The 7,057-nt window shown below is 37.4% G+C and overlaps 1 long non-coding RNA gene across 2 annotated transcripts; it reads left to right on the top strand.

The window, feature by feature from the left end:
- Window positions 1-456: 456 nt before the first annotated feature.
- On the top strand, window positions 457-6,716 carry LOC129458706 (uncharacterized). Of its 2 annotated transcripts, none has more exons than XR_008649715.2 (3): window positions 457-526; window positions 2,572-2,806; window positions 6,615-6,716. It is a non-coding gene; the product is annotated as an uncharacterized lncRNA (long non-coding RNA). The 2 variants fall into 2 exon arrangements; XR_008649714.2 differs by lacking the exon at window positions 6,615-6,716 and adding an exon at window positions 4,489-4,729.
- Window positions 6,717-7,057: the final 341 nt, after the last annotated feature.

Raw genomic sequence — 7,057 nt, 5'->3', positions numbered from 1 at the left:
ACCATCCATGGAAACCTGTTATCACAATGTATATTCATCATTGTACTGGAAGTTCAAGTCACAGCAGTAAGACAAGTAAAACAAGAAAGATATAAAGATTAAAAAGACAGAAACTATACTATAACAATTCACAAGTTACCAACTATCACAATTAGCATAGAAAATCTAGAGAATCAATAAATTATTAGAACAATAGAGTTTTAAAAAACTGAACTGCATCTACATATATCAACATAACAGTACCAAAACCCTTAAGATTCTTAGGAGTAAAACTAACAAAAAAAAAAAAAAAAATGTCAGGGACCTTTTAGAAAATAATTATGAAACTAATTGAAAGAAATGAAAGAAGACCTACATAAATGCAGAGATATGCTTTGCTCATTGGAAAATTCAATACTGTAAAAATGTCCAATCTCCCCCAATTAATCTCTGAATTCATTGTAATTCCAGTGCAAATTGCTACAGAGTTTTGGCAAGTGAATTCTGAAATTTACATGAAGAGATGCTTTTAAAGAAAAATAACAAGGTAAAGGAGTTTTTCCTACCATATTAGAAAGTGTATTATAATTAAGCTTTACGTGATAATAAAGACATGGTATTGATGCAAGGATGGGAAAATAAATCAATAGCATTAAACAGAGTTGCAAAATGAAAACATTTATGCATGAAAACTGTATACAACATTACAAATCAGTGGGGAAAGGACAAACTTCCCAATGCTTGGTGCTGGAAAAACTCATTAATCATATGAAAAAAACTAAAATTAAATACCTATTTCACACAATCTGCAAAGGAAAATTTTACCTCAAATAAAGACAACACAAAAGCAAAATGGACAAAAGATAGGATAGGCAAGTTACAGAAGAAGAAACTCAACACAAAATAAAAATGCTCAAGCTCACTTTTAATTCACTTGTAATCAGAGAGATGCAAATTATAACCAAAATGAGCTAGCATTTCATCCTACCAGAAAGTCTGATGATGCCAAATGCCGGTATGGATGTGAAACAAGAGAAGCTCATACACTGCTAGTGGGAGGTTAAATTGGATCAATCCACTTTTGAGAGCAATTTAGATATATATAGTTAGGTTAAAGATGCACATATTCATAACTCTTAACAACTCTTACATGTACTCAAGAAAATAAGTACAAGAATTTTCTAACACTGCTTGCAACAGTGAATAACTAGAACACCTAAATATCCACTAGCAGCAAAATGCATAAACAAGTGGTGGTGTATTTGTATAAAAGAATTCTATCTAGCACTGGAAGTGAATGAACTTGAGCTAAATGCATCAAGATAGGTAAATCTCAACATTGAAAGGTAGTATGACATCGTTAATATGAAATTTAAAAACATGTCAGTACAGGTTTTGTTTTACTTATTACACATTCATAAATAATAACACTATAAAAAGGAAAAACATTTGGTGTATAATAGTGCATGCATGTAAGGTAGAGGGTGAGGAATTGAATGGGGAAGAGTGTACAGAAGATCTCTTTCTTTCTCTTTCTTTCTTTCTTTCTTTCTTTCTTTCTTTCTTTCTTTCTTTCTTTCCTTTCTTCTTTCTTTTTCTCTCTCTCTCTCCCTTCCTCCCTTCCTCCCTTCCTTCCTTCCCTCCTTCCCCCTTCCTTCCTTCCCTCCCTCCCCCCTTCCTCCCTTCCCTCCCCCTCCCTCCCTTCCTTCCTTCCTTCCTTTCCTTTTTTTTTTTTTTTGAGACATAGTCTCGCTGTCTCACCCAGGCTGGAGTGCAGTGGCGCCATCTCGGCTCACTGCAAGCTCCACCTCCTGGGTTCAAGCAATTCTCCTGCCTCAGCCTCCCGAGTAGCTGGGACTACAGGTGCCCACCACCACGCCCAGCTAATTTTGGTATTTTTAATAGAGAAGGGGTTAGACCGTATTAGCCAGGATGGTCTTGATCTCCTGACCTCGTGATCTGCCCGCTTGGCCTCCCAAAGTGCTGGGATTACAGGTGTGAGCCACTGCACCTGGCCTCTTTCTCTCTCTCTCACTGCTGCAACCTCCACCTCCTGAGTTCCAGGGATTCTCATGCCTCCGCCTCCCGAGTAGCTGGGATTACAGGTGTATGTCACCACACCCAGCTAATTTTTGTATTTTTCCTAGAGATGGTGTTTTGCCCAGGTTGTCCAGGCTGGTCTCGAACTCCTGGCCTCAAGTGATCTGCCTGCCTCAGCCTCCCAAAATGCTAGGATTACAGGCATGAGCCATTGCCCCCAGCCAGAAGGTTTCAATTGCATCTGTAACATTTTATTTTTAAAAGTTGAAGCAAAAATAGCAAAATATTCAGATTTGACAAAGATCAGTTGTCAATACTTTACAATATTACTTTCTGTAACTTTTGGTAAGCTTGAAATATTTTAAAATTAAAAAAATTAAATACAGTAGAACCAATACTGAGTGATTTATACTTTCAAATAATTACATTAGTCTTAATATAGTAATGACATATTGCATGATGTTAGAAACATTTTTCTAACATTTTCAACTTGATTAAAGATGTCTTATGAAATATTTACTTAATAACAGTATTTTCCTCTTTTCTTCACAGCAAATAATGAAATAATTTAAAATCAAGCAGCACTTGCTGAAATTGCTTCACTAAAGCAAAAGAGTGAAGAACAGCAATCTTTAGTGAAAACAAGTGAATGATGAAGGAAAAGGTGAAATAGGCTGGGAGTGGAGCGTAGGGATAGAGAGGAATATTGCTGAGCAACCAGGAGGAGACAGGACCAAGAAGAAAAAGGACAAGAATTAAACGGGATGCACCCAAGACCAACGATAAAGTGAGTACATTGGAAAGTAACAAATCAGCCTGGGCAACATTAGCGGGGTGTGGTGTCGCATGCCTGTAGTCCCAACTACTCGGGAGGCTGAGGTGGGAGGATTGCTTGAGCCTGGGAGGCCAAGGCTACAGTGAGCAGAGATTGTGCCACTACACACCTGCCTGGGTGACAGAGCAAGAGCCTGTCTCAGAAAAGAAAGAAAGAAAGAGTAAGAGAGAGAGAGAAAGAAAGGAAAGAAGGAAGGAAGGAAGGAAGGAAGGAAGGAAGGAAGGAAGGAAGGAAGGAAGGAAGGAAAGAAAGAGAAAGAAAGAAAGAAAAGAAAAAAGAAAGAAGGAAAGAAAGAAGAAAAGTAACAGAGAGTAATAGGTACTTTTTTTTTTTTTGAGACGGAGTCTCACTCTGTCCCCCAGGCTGGAGTGCAGTGGTGCGATCTCGGCTCACTGCAACTTCCACCTCCTGGGTTGAAGCAATTCTCCCACCTCAGCCTCCCGAGTAGCTTGGACTACAGGCATGTGCCACCACGCCTGGCTAATTTTTGTACTTTTAGTAGAGACGGGATTTCACCACGTTGGCCAGACTGCTCTCGAACTCCTGACCTCAAGCGATCCTCCTGTCTTGGCCTCCCAAAGTGCTGGGATTACAAGCATGAGCCACCGTGCCAGGCCAATTCTTTACGTAACTATAGAAAGTAATCTGGCCAGGCGCTAAAAAAGCCTGGGCGAAAGAGCGAAACTCCGTCTCAAAAAAATAAATAAATAAAAGCAATTTAAAAGGCAGACCCAGATGCTAAATGTGATTTGATTTACTTAGACCATAGAATTTTATGGTTACTAGCATTTTTTTCAACACTCTTATTTCAGAATGGGAAAACTAAGTCTGAGTTAACACATTTCCCTATGGTTAAGTGTAGAGCTGAGGGTAAAACTCATCCTCTGGAGCTACCTTGATGCAGTGATTCTTCCATTTCACTGCACTGCCTAATATTACCAGGGTCTCCAACAGGCCATGCACTGCTGCTGGGTGGGAGTGCAGTGTGAGAGGGAAGCACAAGGGACTCACCCAGGGCAGGAAAACTTCAAAAAATGGTTGCAGCAGAGAGACATAAACAGAGCTAGCTTCTTATGCCTGTATAGTCCTCCTCTTCTGTTTTTAAGCCTTTAAAAAAGAGGCTTGTGGGACATGCTTCTCCTGTTTTAGGTATTTTAATGGACAAATGATATGAGAAATTTAAAATGGGGAGTTGAAAATGAAAAATGTTGAGAACGGTTATACTAATCTATTCTTATACTATTTTTATTTTAGTTTTTCTGGCAGAACATTCTCTATAACATATTCCTTGTAATCCAGTAGAGAAAGTATCAAAAAGGAATCTTCTCTAATTAGGCCCTAAAATAAGATTACAACCCACAAAAGAGGAGCTGGTCTATAAACAGTTCTATTATGATTACTCTGATTTCCCTTTTTAAGTGTGAATTATACCACATTTGAACAGTAAACCTAGGCTTTTAACGGTTGTTTGATTTTTCTAGTTAAAAGATGGTTATATATATATATATAATATATATGTATATCTTTTTAAAAGATACATATATTTTAAAGATGGTTATAGTTTTAAAATTATTTTTAAAAATTTACTTATCTGGAGATAATGCTGGATTTCTTTTTTATTTTTATTTTTGTAGAGACAGAGTCTCACTATCTTCGACTGGTCTCAAACTCCTGGCCTTAAACAATCCTCCCACCTAGGCCTCTCAAAGTGCTGGGATTACAGGTGTGAGCCACTATGCCCAACCTGGTTATATGTTTTAAGACAGAATATGAAATTAAAAATAAAACAAACAAGCAAAAACAAATTGGTTGTGTGATACGCTGAACTTTAAGTTTCTCAGTTTTGTGAAACTCATTATTTCCTAATGAAATATATGTGCCCAAATAATTTTTGGTTTATAAGAAGTCTGATGCATAAAAAGATGCCCGGTACATTTTTGTATGTTTCTTTCCATGCCTTTGAGTTTTCCTGATAAACTTCACTAACAGCTCTAGCTATCTTATATTTAGCTGGTGACAGACTCAAGCATTAAGTGGCTGACTTGACTCATGAATGAGTCTTTGTTTGAGCAGAGAAGTTGTACTGCAGTGAGGGCACTGTCCTGCCCAACACTTGCCATTTAAACCTCCCTTTGCTGAGATTTACGACTTGGCTGGAACACTTTATTCATCATACAACTTGGTGTCAAAGGATTACTTTTTATAAATTCTAAAAACACACACACCAAGTAAAACAAATCAAACATTTCATAAATGGTAGAGCCTGATTTTCTTCCTTCATAAGTTGTGTTCTCATTTTTTGGAGAAAGGATGCAATTAGGGAAGTGGGTGTTTCAATGAGACCTTTGATTAAAAACCAATCATACTCTTGGCAAGCATTTGTTACATAACGTAGTTTTAGTTTCATTTGGAATCTAGCAAGAACTAAGACATTCGTTTGGGAAAAGTGTGGTAATTTGTTTTCTTTTACAGCATTTCCTCTTAGAAAAGGTACCTAAGATCCTACTGAATCAGTTTAAAAACTGATTGTGGTAAAAGTCACTTAGTGTCTAAACTACAATAATTAATATATTTTTAAAATAATGTAATACTCAATTTTTAAGAAGTTCCACAAAACTGTCAGTATCTACTAAAGTGTTGCAGAATTCAAGGATGAACCAGCCTCTGAGGTCACTTGGCCCATCTATCCACCAGGCAGGGCTGTCCCCTATATTGTTTCCTTCAGCATTTTCTCCAGGCTCATGGAATGTCTAAAGCAACACAATACAGTCCTTTGAATTATAATTGTTTTTTGCAGTTTTCATCAACTGGAGCAATGCTGAGTGGAAATCATTTTTCTAAATTGAATGCTGCTTTTAATCTTCATTAAGATATTGAAAATTAAGCCAATGATACTTTTAAATAAATGTTGGTATTCTATTTGGGAGTGGGTGTTAGCCTGTATGCAACTTACAGACTAAGCAATGGTTCAAACTTTTACTATAATTAGTTATGTTTCAGAAGAGATAGCTCTATGCAGAGTCATGCTATAATGAGATGCTACTGTAACACATAATATTTTGAAAATGTATTGCTTTATCACATACAATTATTCCATAAAATGCTATACTATCTAAGTATTCAGCTGGAAGTCTTTGGAGAAAAATAATTTAGTGAAAGAAATTACCTCAAGACACAAAGCATATTACAGCTGATGGACCCTGGAGAATAACTGCAGACACATTTATTAAAAACAAGTAGGCCAGGCACAGTGGCTACGCCTGTAATCCCAGCACTTTGGGAGGCCGAGGTGGGCGGATCACAAGGTCAGGAGATCAAGACCATCCTGGCTAACACGGTGAAATCCCATCTCTACCAAAAATACAAAAAATTAGCCAGGCGTGGTGGCAGGCACCTGTAGTCCCAGCTACTTGGGAGGCTGAGGCAGGAGAATGTGTGAACCCCGGAGGCGGAGCTTGCAGCGAGCTGAGATTGCACCACTGCACTCCAGTCTGGGTGACAGAGAGAGACTCCGTCACAAAACAAAAACAGAAACAAAACAAACAAAAAACAAGTAAGAAACAATTAAAATGCTTTACTTGTGTGAGTGATATGAGTAAATAAGTTGAAAATCTATTATTACATAAACTACAAATATATCCTCCGTCATTTATAAGCACTGAATTCTAAGTAGAATGGACAATTCTATAAGCAATTTCACCACACCAATAAAAAATTTTTGAAAAGAAGTACAAATTAGCTTTTACTTTTGTATTTTCAGTTGTTCATCCCAACTCTGTCAGCAAGTTTTCTTCATGGCAAAATACACTTTGTGTTTGTGGATCCATTCTTTTTGTTCTGTTCATGAATAAAAATCAACAACATAATTTGTCTACTTAAAATCACTGTTTCCGTAGTATAGTTGGTTTTAAACATTCCCTAAAGTTTGACTATAAAATAACTATTTCCCCAAACAGTTCATTTGAAATCCTTGGGTTGCCCACCCAAAATAGGCACAAAATAAATGAAGAGGCTGCTGGAGGATTGGGAGGAGGAGTGGAGAATCTATCACATATAAATCTGCCCCATGGAAGTAATTTGGATGGGGGAGGTGGTGGTAATATGTAATAATCAAAGCTGTTTCCTTTTCACACACACACACACACACACACATGCACACACACAAATCCAGACCAATTTATACAACTCTTTTCATTGCTATCT

Source organism: Symphalangus syndactylus, chromosome 19 (assembly GCF_028878055.3).
Source record: "Symphalangus syndactylus isolate Jambi chromosome 19, NHGRI_mSymSyn1-v2.1_pri, whole genome shotgun sequence".
Taxonomy (NCBI): domain Eukaryota; kingdom Metazoa; phylum Chordata; class Mammalia; order Primates; family Hylobatidae; genus Symphalangus; species Symphalangus syndactylus.
This window is presented reverse-complemented; position numbering and strand designations above follow the sequence as displayed.